The 13,680-nt window shown below is 40.0% G+C and overlaps 1 protein-coding gene across 1 annotated transcript in view; it reads right to left on the bottom strand.

Moving 5' to 3' along the window:
• The window catches only part of MYO10 (myosin X), a 281,597-nt gene that overhangs the window by 205,520 nt on the left and 62,397 nt on the right, over window positions 1-13,680 (bottom strand). The gene's annotated exons all lie outside the window — the stretch shown is intronic.

The following is a 13,680-nucleotide window of genomic DNA, read 5'->3' as shown; positions in this document are numbered from 1 at the left end:
TCCACAAACCCTTTCAAAAACTTTAATAATCCTAGTGCATTTTGGACTTAGTAAATATGACACGAAGGAGGGCAGTTATGTCTTCTCATGAAACGTATAGCATTCTGTCCCTTAGATCTACCTATCCTGCAAAAGAAAATGTATAAATCCAAAAGACGTACTGAAAGAAGACAGCCATTTCAGCCACAAACTTAACTGTTTGACTTGCTGTTTTTGATGTAAAAACAAGGCCCAACCCTGCAATCCCTGTGTGTGTGGAACTCCCAAGTAAGCCATGCAGTGTTGTGTAGATTTGTAGGCTAGGCCAGGGCATCGTATGACTGACTTATGCTTCCAAATCATTTTTTCAGTGCCAGCCACTCCTAATGCAAGTAGGACTGAAGGCAAATTTTGCACAGGTTTAAAACCTGCATCACAAAATGGTGAGGAAGATTAGATTGTCTTTTTCATGAGATAGCAATCTCCATTTACTCACTGGTGTGCGGAGGGGCTCAGTTTGCATCTTGGTTTTAGGACAGAATTTTGCACCCATTGTACTTAAGGCTGAATTCCATCTTCCATAATAAATGTCCTTTTCACTTAGAAATTTCCCAAGATGGAAAGCCCTTGTGGTTAATATTTTCCATGTTTGCTCTCAACCCAAAATGAATTTGTTTTGGAGTTTGATTTGGCAGTAGTTGTTGTTTTAAAATAGTCAACTGTTTACAATCAACCACTTCCTAGTTATTCAAGCTTGAATAAAACAAGTAGAAAAGGAGTACTTGTGGCACCTTAGAGGCTAACCAATTTATTTGAGCATGAGCTTTCGTGTATTTCTTGTAGCTACTTCCTATAGTTAAACCTGATTAGCAACTAATGTTTGGGTAGTGGCTGCATTATAATTGACAATTGTATCAGTTAACGTGTTAAAACCCGCTAAACATTCAAGCATAGATATGTCCCATACTTCTAAAGTAGTTTCAGCAACTGAAGTCCTCTACACCTCTACAGTTTCTTAAGTAGTTTAAGAAACTAAAGATTTTGGCTCCTTCAAGCAACTTAAACAGCTAAGAATTTAGGGTACCTTCCATTTGTTTAGCTTGTTGAGGGTTCAGTTTAAGTATGTCTCTGTTCAGGAAGCATCGAACCAAGCAGCTCCGGTTCAACAATTTTGAAAAAATCTGATAGTCATGCTCCTCCTCCCCTTTTTATTTAGGAACCAGGGGAGCCAGTGGGGATTGGGAAAGTGGACAGGGCTGTGTGACTGGAGGTCATGGGAAAGAGAGATTGGATGAGAAGCTGGGAGGAGGGGAACTGGGACTCGCAAGACAAGGAGACAGGGGTTAAGGAGCTAGAGTAAGGGAAAAAACTGGGAATGGCTGGCCAAGAAAACCAGGAGTGGGGAGAAACTGGGGCGAGGAGTCAGGAGGGGAGACATGAGGATTCACTGGGCAAAAAGACTGGGCGTGGACACTGGGACTGGCTAGGTGAGGAGAATGAGACTGGAATGAGCAGCTGCGGTAGGAAAGAAACAGGACTGAGACAGGGACAGGTTGGAGGGGATGGGGCAGAAGGGGTCATGCTTGTTTGAAGGGGTATAGGGTCTGTGCCAACCTGAGAACATTCCACTCCAGAGTCTAGAATGGAATCCCAAACTCCTGAGTCAAACCATTCCTCTGTGGTCAGCAAACATTTGTGAAACCCACTGGCAAAGCTTCTCATCCCCCTCTAGTGTTTCTTCTGATAGAGGGTGACAACCTACTACTGCTATCAGTTACTCAAGTTACTTCAAGTGGCAGAGGTCTGAGTGGTGAATCTAAAGGTTCCAGCCCTGCTGATGAACCATGCTGGTGTCAATAGGATGCCACATGATGGAATTCCTGGTTTTTCAGGGTTTTTTAAAACTGTGAATTACAAACACACAAAAAACTATGTTAAAAGAACATTATTAGGATTGCAAAGTCAAGCACTGAAAAGTTAGGAAATGCCAGAATTTAGGTTACTGCCTGTGCAACATTACATTTCTTTGAACCTCTTGGTGTGTTGCATTTTGATGCAATCCTTAATAAAATGACCATGTACTATTTTTTTCACAGGACCGTGCCTCATTTAGTGCACTAGTTTGAGGATGAATCACAGTCAATATGTAATTCCTGCCATTGTCCCAGCATTAAAAGCTTTCTGTGTTTATTCCTGGCCCCCAAAAGGATGACGATACTACTCGAAACAAAGTGAGGACCCTTTTCAAAATGCTAATGTTGAGGAGTTTAATATAGGACTGACTATGTGAAGAAGTTTAAAATAGTACTTGATCATGTAATTAAAGACTGTATCATAATCCATATGCACAACGGAGTTGAATTAAGTTTCATCAGTCAACTTTCACTACGGTATTTCCTAACTTTTCAGTGCTTGACTTTGCAATCTTAATAATGTGCTTTTAATGTAGGTATTTTAAAGTACAATATAATTAATATAAATCAGCTTGGATACAATATGTCTGTTTACCTAGCTCAGTTCCAACCTGTGTGCAATGAAGCGTGACTTACTTATTCCTAAAAATGGAGAGGAGGAAAAGGAGACCTATTTGTTCAAAGTCTTTTTCTGTGTTTTGAATAAGTTAAACCAAACACGCAAAAGTACTTCAAAGCTCTTTTGAAGCTAATTAAAATATCCATATCAAAATAACTTCACTGTCACGTTGCAATACGCTTTGGGGGAAAACATTGCACAGATATTCCTCTCATTCATGATATAATTTAATATTCTTAATTAAATAATAAAAGGTCACTTTAGAAATTTTCCAACACACATGTATTTGGGGCTCACCTTTACATCTGAAAAGCATATGTTCTCTCTCGCTTAAATATTTCTAACTAAAGTTACTGCAAGTAGCAAACAGCATTTCCATTATAAATATCTATTTCCATAAGTTCAAAGCAAAATTTAAAACTACAAAAAGTTATTTGATTTTCTCTTTCCAAAATCCATCAGGTTATTTTGAAGGAAAAAAATCTGTACATTAACCATAATGAATATTAATGTCATTGAGAGTCCTGAGGGGGAAAGTTTAAATAAACAAAATAAGCTAATTTGTGTAGAAAAGGATTGCTGAGCTCATGTACTGTCCACTTTTCTTTATTCCTTATTTCTTTTGAAACACTATAAAGTTAATTCAGTTCTTTAAATCATTCTGATTGCCTACAGTGGAAATCAAAGCCATTTTTTAATCCACAAACCAGGCACAGAGAAGGTGTCAGCATCACAAACTGTCTGCTGAAACTGGCAACGATCATGCCAAATCATGCCAGCTGTGACCATAGTTTTTTGTTTGTTTATTTTTTACTACCTGGATAGCTATTCACTAAAGACTGGATTGAGATCACTCATTTCACATAGGTCCAGATGGTTTACAGATTTATTTTTAACTACCCACTTGGCTGGATTTGAACCAGTCACCTAGAGGTTAAAAAAAAGCAGCAACTTCACACATTACCTTCAGAAAAATTGGGGCAGACCTGTAATGTTATTGAGTTTGGGTCTTTTTTGGTGATGCTACATTGAGAAACCATGTACAAAATAAAAAGAAACAGCACAAAAACAGAGGAAATACCTATGGCTCACTCTGACACTAATGAATGGTGACTAAGTATAAATTCCATGTTACCGGCATAAGTGTTCCTGAGTTTCTTGTACTTGCTATCAGATTCTTTTCAACAGCCAATTATTGGAGACCCAAGCCTAAGTGTTAAAAGGATTGTTGGTCTTTCCTTTTCATAGGAAAGTAGCTACTTCTTATGTGATTACAGGTGGTAAAGTTCCTGCCACATAGCTCTTTCCTTAACTTCAGCCTTATTTCTTGTAGTTGTCTTTCACACATAGTAATGGCATTCCAGCATGTATAAATCCTTATAAAAAAAAAAGACAGTAAAACAGAACAGCAGCTTTCTATAGCAGTGGCTCAAACACTGCAGCTTGTAATGTGCCATTATACAATGTTTGGGATAAGTTATTCTGAGAGGGGGGAAAATATATTTTTATCTAATTGAAAAGTTGATGCAATTAAATGCCCCCAAGAAAAAGACTTACCTAATTTAGTTTCCTTATACATTTTTCTTTAAAACGTTTGGGCCAGACCTGCAAACCCCTACACATAAGGAGTCCTTACTCAAAACAAGTAGCCTCAGTGTCTCCCTGCAAGTAGAATTTTGCAGGATGGAGCCATTAGAGATCCTTACATTTTCACTCAGTTCTTACTCAGGCGAATTCCCATACAAGCCAAGAGAAGTTTTGATTTGAATAAGAACCTAAGAATTTGGCCCAATGGTACAACACTTCAGCTGAGCAATATGAAGCATCTCCCTGTTGCAAATGGACACAGTAATGTATATTTTGTTTAACCCAAACCATATGCTCATAAGGCACTGATAACACTGAACAATAAACTCAGTTCCACATCCAAAGGAGTCTGGAAACAGTGCTACAAAATTGAATTGACAAGCTTACTCATCACAATACTCGATTTTTACGAACAAAGTAGCCTGAATTCCTTTCCATTTTTTTGTGAACAGCTGAAATGTATTGTAACCCTTACAAAAGAAATTAAAATGGCAGTCTGTGTACATCTGCTTTAATCTTAAAACAAAAGCAGTTTTGCTCTCTTTGGTGCAGGCATAATAAAAGCACAGATGGTTTAGATTTGCTTTACAGAAAGCAACTGAATAGACTGACATCTTAACTGTTTACATAGCCAAGACAGATCATAGGGTCCATAGTAGGACAAGAATTTCTAGAACACAAAAAAGTACCCTATGTAGGCATCTCAGAAATTAACTGCTCTCACTGACATCTCACAGGGACTAAAAATACCACTTTCTGCATTGCACAGTGGTGAGAGGAAAGTTTTAATTCATACTGCAGTAAAACATTCATTTTTCCAAAAATGATAACTACACTAATACCAAAAGAATGGATTTCAGCAGTTACAACAAATAGTACCTAATAATGCACAGTAAGTCAAGAACACGACCCTTGAAGAAACAAAAGAAACAATTTGTTTGACCCGGTGGTCATTTTAATTTTTTTAAGGATTATTCGTGTGCTTTATAAATCTTTGGCTCAACCTCTTTCAAACCCTCCCATTTTTGACCATGCAGGGTTAAATACAGGGTGTCTATACTGCTATAATTAGAGAGCTAACCTGCAATCCCAGTGGCTCTAATGGAGTTGCATAGGTGTAACAGAGCAGAATTTTCCCTATAATTTATTTAAACACTATTTCCCGGATGCTCCCATCCTGCAACTAACCAAGGGTAGTGTTTTGGTGAGTGAAAGAGGGCAAATACCAAAAGACTGTGCCTTTGAAAAAGAAAAGGCAATGTATGCCTCAGTAGATGATATTTTACAATAAATACCCATTAGGATATAATGGAATGAGCACATAGTAGAGGGAGCAAATTAAAATACTATACTGCTCCTTCTTAGTAGGAATGTGTCCACTCAGCCTTTGATATGAACAAACACAGCAAGGTTTGTTTTTCTGAACACTAGGTTAGTCTTGAGCAAGGCCAAATAAAAACACTGTGGATAAATTAGCCCTGAACAAGCTTTCAAGGACTTAATATTGGTGTGTAAAAACATCACACTTGGTGTAAAACAAGTGACAGAGCATGTGGTTTGGCTTTCAAAACTATAACTGAACAGTTGCTATTATCAGCTCAACTGCAAACAAAGGAATCACATCTTCCTTTAAAGCCGTGGTTCTTAACTTTTACTGCAGCCTGCACCCCTTGGGTTCTCAAAATATGTTCTCGCACCCCTTATCAAAAATCATTGGAGTAGGTCAGTTCTTTAACCCTAGATATATTTTCTGTTTGTATAGGACAGTAATCGTTAAAAAATGTATAATGTTGTACTAGGTTTGATGAAACAAAGCAGTTGTACTTACGTGCCTGTGCTTAATTTGTGTTTTCGATGATTTACCTTCTAAAAAAATCTGGCATGCCTCGCACCCCCAGGGGGTGTGTGCACCCCAGGTTAAGAACCACTGCTTTAAAGTAATGGCTGTGCTTAATGTTTTAAATTTTCCCTTTTAGCATTTATATAAACCAGAACCTCCACAACACACGCTACAGAGGCCCGTTGCAAACTACCAAATTTTGCAAATTAGCAAGTAACTAAACAAAGTGCTCAAAAGGCAAGGATCATTCATCATAAAATATACTTTGTTCATTCAGCAAGTATATTTAGTTTGCATTAGTATATCAGAGAAAGTGTTCTGAAGTGTACATTCGTAACAGTAAGGAACACCTCAGCACCACAAGACCTCGTGATAGCATTCTGTCAGATCTGATGTGGAGAGACAGGCTTTTTTGTGTTTCATTTACAGGGTGTACAAACTAGTGAGGTGCTACATGGATCCCAGAATCTTTCGCAACAGTTCACAACGTGCTTGACAGGAGGCACTATGAGATTCAGCACAATGGTCTGTACGAGGTACTTTCGGCATCTGAGGACTGAATTGGTTTAAACAAATCTGCCTCAAAGAAGCACTAGACAAAGACTATGCACACAGCCCCGCTGCACTCCAACAACTTCTGGTGACCCGTTGTGGGTCATGACCCACAAGCTGAGAAGTGATGACTTAAAAAGCTTATTGCCAACTTGGCATTTATACTCTATGAGGCTGTTTCTAGAACATTACAGTATCTGCACAAAAACCAATCACTTGCTGACTGTGGATAAGGCATGCTTTAACTCAGCGGTTCTCAAACTGTGGATCGGGACCCCAAAGTGGGTCACGACCCCATTTTAATGGGGTTGCCAGGGCTGTCTTAGACTTGCTGGGGGCCTGAGGCCGAAGCCTGAGCCCCATCGTCTGGGGTTGAAGCCAAAGCTCAAGGGCTTCAGCCCTGGGCAGTAGAGCTCAGCTTACAGGCCCCGTCTGGGCTGAAGTCCTTGGGCTTCAGCTTCAGCCCCTGTAACTGTAACAGTGGGGAACAGGCTTTGACCTCCCTCCCCCACCCTGCCCCCGACCCGGGGCAGAGTGACTCGGGCAGCTCAGGTGTTGGTCCCCCAGCCTGGGGTTGCGTAGTAAAAGAAGGGGGTCACGGTGCAATGAAGTTTGAGAACCCCTGCTCTAACCCATTTTTACACAAGTATACATCTCCAGAAGTTGCTCAGTTAACACTGTCATTAGCTCTGTTTACAAGGGTGTCAACAGATGCTTGGAGCAAAAGACACTGAACTCTGACATCCTGCACAAAGATTTATACATTACTCAACACAAGATAAAACCAGGGTACTAAAAAACACAATCTTAGTTTTGGTGCTTTCCCTGCCTCCATCCCCAATACTTCCCTATCTTTCTTCTGGGAAACCAAGGTCCCAATAACCGCAGCAGTAGGTTTTGCAAGTATACCCAAGAATCATTACCAGAATTATTATAGCAGAGCCCAATATCAACTAACGAAAGAATTAGTCCTAACTTTACAATGTTTAGACAGATGGAATCCGATTTCCTGAAATTAAGCCACTGAATTTGAAATCTACCCCATAGACAGTATATATATCTGCTATTTGAAAGATGTTGTAAAACTACAAAGGCATAAGCCAATAGTCCTACAAATTATTTTATTGAGTTTTTTTAAACTGAAAGCATCCTGGAAAAATCCTTACCAGTGATAATCATTCAGTCTTTATGCAAAGTTTAACTCCAAAAGTAGCTTTGAAAAAAAAGTTACCTAAGTATCCCTGCATATTTTCTAAGCAAGTTTGCAAATGCAAGGAACATCATGAGGGAGTGTTAAAAAGCAGAGACTTTTGGTGGACATGCTTCAGTAGTGACACAGGTTCAACTGAGGAGTTATAATAAAATATGGTTTGGGAATTATTACTGAGCGTTTATTTGTATGTAGTGTCATAAGAGGGCATAGCACTTTAAAAAGCGAACCAGTGTACAATCCCTGATCTGCAGAATTCAGAATGTTGGGATGAGTCTACAAACTCTTAACACAGAGTATAGCATTTATTGATGACCAGTCCAATTGCCTTCAGTATTTTCATTAAGTATTATCATTAGTAATTATTAATTATTATTAGCAGTAATATCACCATGGCACCTAGGAACCCTAGTCATGCACCATGACCTCTTTGTGCTAGGCACTGTACAAACACAGAACAAAAAGACAGTCCCTGCCCCAATGGGCTTACAATTTCAGTAAGAGACAACAGACAGAGACAGCAAATCGGGGAGTACAGGTAAACAATGAGACAATACTGATCAACATGCTAGACAATGGTCTCTGTCTACAAACAGCTTAACTCCAAGTTTTCTGAAGGCATCAAGGCAAAGAAGAATTTTGTTCAAATGACTTCAGTGGGTCTACCTACACAGTTGAGTGTGCCCCATGGAGTATAGGTGTCAGAATCTGACCTAAAGGGACTACTCAGTGTATTAATATTACAACCAGTAGTATAGGTTTGCAAAATAGGGGCCTAAATTATGACGCAAGAATAGATGACATGAGGCATAGGAAAGAGCGTTTACACAAAAATAAGACTCAAGATGCTTGTTGTAACACTGTGGGGATTTGTTTTAATTAATTTAAATGTTGTCTAGTTGGATGGACGTATTATGTGTACATTAACTCTCCTGGTATATCACACAACAACTTCACTGTAGGAACATCACTTCTTTGAGCATATTAAAAGTTAAACTCTCGGTTAAAGTCCAGCTCTAACCTTCCTGAATGAGCTCATCATGAGAAACCCTTACAACCCCAGACTGAGGAGGAAAAAAGGAGGTGCAAACCCCTGTGGAAAACATACTTGAGTTGTGTTTAACACATAACATATGTGTTCTTCCCTTTCTTGCTGTGCATAAATACTCCAGCAGAGCCACGTTAAGTTAAACGTATAGAAAACGCAGACCAAACCATTTACAGGTGCCTCTTATTTGAGGCCGAGGATACTAAGCTATGTCCTGTTTGCTGACATAATACTGTACCATGAATTACTTCTTTGTAAAGCAAATTCAAAGAACGTTGTTCTGACTAACAAGGTCTTTGCTAGTGATATTTACCATCTGTGTTTTTAAAGAATCTACGTTTTAGGGATATTATATCTCAGCTGCTTCCATTTAGAATGTATTTTAATTTTAAAAAGTTTCTCTCTGTCAACTAAAGGAGTATGTAATTAAGCATTCTGCAATTTCAATGTCACAGATGCTAATCTGTTTGTGGCAATCAATTCAGCTTATACTCTCTGTGCAAGTTTCTTCATACCAGAACAAGTCCCCCGCATTGTGTCAAGTCTTGTTAAACTTATAGGCAAGTTCTTCTGGAAGGGAAAGGAAAGGGATGTTACAGAAATTATATTTTTCATGGGATTGTTCAGAAAGACTGCTAGCTATCCATCTCAAATGCATTATATAACTTCTGCAAACAAGAACAGCTACCTAAAAACTGAATCCCCAGTACGCTGTTATATAGTTTATACAAGGTTCTGGGCACTTTTATACATGGACCCGCCCTTTGATACATAAGCACTGGAAAAGGATCTTGATTAGGACAGAAAGGATGGTCTTGTGGTTAAAGCACTAAACTTGGATTCAAGAGATCTGGGTTCATCTTTCTCCCACCCTTTGATTTATCTGTTTAGATTTAAGTTCTTTGGGACAGAGACTAATTTTACACTATGGCTATGTACAGCTTCTAGCACAATGGGGCCCTAATCTTCGGCAGAGCTTTTAGGCACTACTGTGTATAAAACAAAGTAATAATAATAGTAAGAGTGAAATCCATACTATCTGAAGAAGTGCAAAAGGATAGATAGGAAAGGGTCCAACTTCAACAGCTGCTTGAGGTCTCTTGTGGTATCTTGATAGATGGAGCCATTCATACTCTTTATTGAGTGTGTCCAAGGCACCCATTTCAAATGGAGCTTACAGTGACAGCAGTGCTTTTAGGGTTTTACTTCATGTTCAGCTGTGTATTTTATAAGCTCACACAAGTCCATTAAAATTTATAGAATGTGGAGATGAGGAAATGCCTGTTTTATCGTTAAATAAATAAAAGCTTTTTAAAAGGAGAAAATATCATATTTTATCCCCAAAGCAGGGCATATGAAGGTACTCAAAAGTATAAAAATGATTCAGTAAATGTAATGCACTCTTTGAAATATGATGGGGATCCAAGGGAAGAATAAGTCTCATACTCTGTATGTGTAATATACACAGAGACACTCATACTATATAGAACTATACACAGATGTTCCACACACCGTCCAAAACATTATGCACAGCCTCAACTACTACACACAAATTAGCATTACTCAGATCAAAACAGAGGAAAGAGTCTGATACAAAAACAACAATCACAGTGAAGTTTCTCCCACTCTGGAAGGCACCCAGATCCCATAGAAGCTTTTAAAGAAAAGAGGATAAAATTTAGAACTGCCACTCATCACAATTTTTTAACTCATTCCAGACCAGACAGATAAATCTCTGCTTCAACCTAGTCTTCAAACCACTTTGGAAGTTCATCTACCAGCTGATTTCAATGCAACGGAAGAAGCAACACACACTCACTTTTCTTTCCACCAAGAATCAAGAGAGAGGAGAGGGTGATAAAAGGGGAGTCCCCAAAAGTGGACCTGGAATAACTGGGTGGGCAGATGCAAAAACTTGGGGATGGCCAGGACCACATATTACAGTTAAGCTACCAGCTGCTACTAGTTTCAAACTGTCTCCATGCATATGCACAAAGTACCACAACAGCAGCAGGGTGATGCTACCACAATATTTCAATTATAATAAATCAAACAGCCTTATTTTAAATGACTGGTTTAATGCTATCTGAATATTTCCTGTTCAAGAAATAGCGGTGCACTGCATTTTCCATGAGGATCCACCACCTGATGTGTAATTTACTGTCATCTTAATGTCGTATCAAACACTGCACAAGGGTATTTGTATTCAGCAGCATTCACTTCAATTAACATTCTTTCAAAGAACAATTAAGTGCCATCTAAAAAATAAGTTTCCAATGCTCAGAATAGTATGGAAAGAAAGAAGAAAAAAATGAAACACTGTCTTCGGCTTAGCTATAGCAAATTGCTCATTGCAGTAATATAAAGTGACAATGATCTCAAGTCCAAACAGAAAGATTCCTATGCTGAGCATGCTAAAGTTAAGATAACATGAGCCTCTTGAATGAACAAGGGTGCAAGAGCAACCCCCGGAAACATGTCCTCCTAATGTTTCCCTGATTACATCTTCACATTCCACTCAAATGACTGAACGTACAATTGAAAACTGCGAGTGTGGCAATACCTGCAAGTTCTGGCAGCAGATATGGGCTCAAACAAGATTAATAACATAGTTCTGAGTTCAGTAAAGATCTTAACACTTCCATAATCAATTTGCTGATAGACATAAGTGTCATGCTTGGAATTTTCAAAGGAGCCCAGGAGTTAGTTACCAAACTCATACAATTTCAATTGGACATAAGCGCTATTGAAAATCTCAGCTCTACACCCAGGTGACTAACCATGCAGCAGTAGTCCTTTAAAGTTCTAGCGTCTCATTGGATTGTCAGCACTTCACAGGTGACTGCCAGGTACTGTACAACAGGCAACACTGGAAATCTGTTTTAAGCCATATATTTGTTACATTACACAGCACACAAGTGGTTAACGCATCAAGGAGAAATTTTCAAATAGGTGCAAGACAATTTACTTGTGCAACATCCTTAATGTCAACTGGTGCGGTGCTGCTAAATCCCAAAGCATTCTTCTAAAAACACCAGGATTACTCAGTGTAGTAGTAAATTGCTTTGTCGCACTAAAAATATGCTACCTAATCAAGTTGTTGGCTGTATTATTTATATTAAATGCTACTTAATTGTTTCGCAGATTGTTGCCAATATCCTATGTTTCATCCTACTGTAAATAATAGTGTTTGTTAAAACAACAGTTAAAACACTGAAGGTGCCATTTACTATCAAGTAAGAAGTCCCTCAGGAAATGGAATCATTCAGATTTTACAAAGGTAACAGCATGAACCCTGCTTGAAGTCCTGTGCAGTTCAGCCTTTCAATATGTACACCAGAGGTGGGCAAACTATGGCCCGCAGCCCCTCCCGGCTATCGCCCCTGCCCCGCAGCCTCAGTGTGCCGCACTGCCTGCTCCTGCAGGCAGCAGGGCTGCGAGCTCCTGCCACTCTGAGTGGCATGGTAAGGGAGCAAAGGGGTTGGATAAGGGGCAGGGGATCCCAGGGGGCAGTCAGGAGACAGGGAGGGTTGGATAGGAGGTGGGGTCCCAGTGGGCGGTTAGGGGCAGGGGTGTAGATAGGGGTTGGGGCAGTCAGGGGACAGGGAGCAGGGGGAGGTTGGATGGGGCGGAGGTCCGGGGGGCGGGGGAGTTGGAGTCCCAGGGGACCTGTCTGGGGGTGAGGTTGTGGATAGGGGTCAGGGCAGTCAGGGGATAGGGAGCAGAGGGGTTGGATGGGGGTGGGGTTCCGGGGGACAGTTAGGGGCAGGGGTCCCGGGAGGGGCCGGTCAGGGGACAAGGAGCAGGGGGGGTTCGATGGGTTGGAGGTTCTGAGGGGGGCATTCAGGGGACAGGAAGTGGGATGGGGCAGATAGGGGGAAGGGGCCAGGCTGTGTCGGGAGGCACAGCCTTCCATACCCGGCCCTCCATACAGTTTCGCAACCCCAACGTGGCCCTCGGGCCAAAAAGCTTGCCTACTCCTGATGTACATGCTGAAAAGAGAGCAACACTCACTACATTTCAGGTATTGTGTGTACACAAGAGTTGTTCATACTCACATAATAACTACTGGGCACATTTTTCATTGTGGGGGTCAAAGTCAGTCACCTAATTCCTTTTTAGAACAACTAATTAAAACTGGCTCAGAGGTGCCAAGCATCAGCAGCTCCCATTACCTTCAGCTGGAGTTGCGGTGCTCTGTTAGATGTCTAACTTTAGGTACCCAAAACTGAAAATTTTGGCTACTATTTTTAGAAGCTGGGTAGGGTTTGTGATTAAACCAGATGGCTAGTACCAGACTCAGCCTGCATTTTATTTTAAAAATAAATATATATGTATCATATGTACACACGGTGTACATGAAAATCAATTTATTCCATAAACATGAATTCAGTTTCAGTGCTTTAACATGACCTGCCTTTCCATTTTTCTGATTAGATTATCAGTCCATGTAAAGTGACAGATTTTACACCAACTGATGATCTAGTCTTAAATATCAGAAGGGTTGGAAAGTGGTATGGATCAACAATACACAAATGGATCGAGCAGGAACAGTCAAACCTAAATAACTTGAAAATTTCACTGGAATGAACTCGTGCGCTGTTTCCACCTGCAGAGTGGGTAGAACTACATCCAACAACTCAAACTGGTACAGAAGAATGGAGAGTAAAGAAGGAACATGCAAGAGCTTGACATTTAAAGCTACACTCAACATCCAACTTAACATGTGCCCCAATATAAACAAGCCAAAATATAAAGGGTTCTCTCTTATGATAGCACACATTTTGGTTTTATTATTGTTACTTTTTAGTATCAGGCTAAGGCAAAGATGTTTTCTGAGGGATTCTGATTACTCTTACAAAAATCTAATTCTCTGCGTTCACCTGCCGAAGGATTGGAGAATATACAATTGGAGTGTGACCTCTGTCAATG

The sequence above is a fragment of the Lepidochelys kempii genome, chromosome 2 (genome assembly GCF_965140265.1).
Source record: "Lepidochelys kempii isolate rLepKem1 chromosome 2, rLepKem1.hap2, whole genome shotgun sequence".
Classification (NCBI taxonomy): domain Eukaryota; kingdom Metazoa; phylum Chordata; order Testudines; family Cheloniidae; genus Lepidochelys; species Lepidochelys kempii.
Note: the sequence above shows the minus strand (reverse complement) of the source record. Positions and strands in the feature narration are given on the sequence as shown.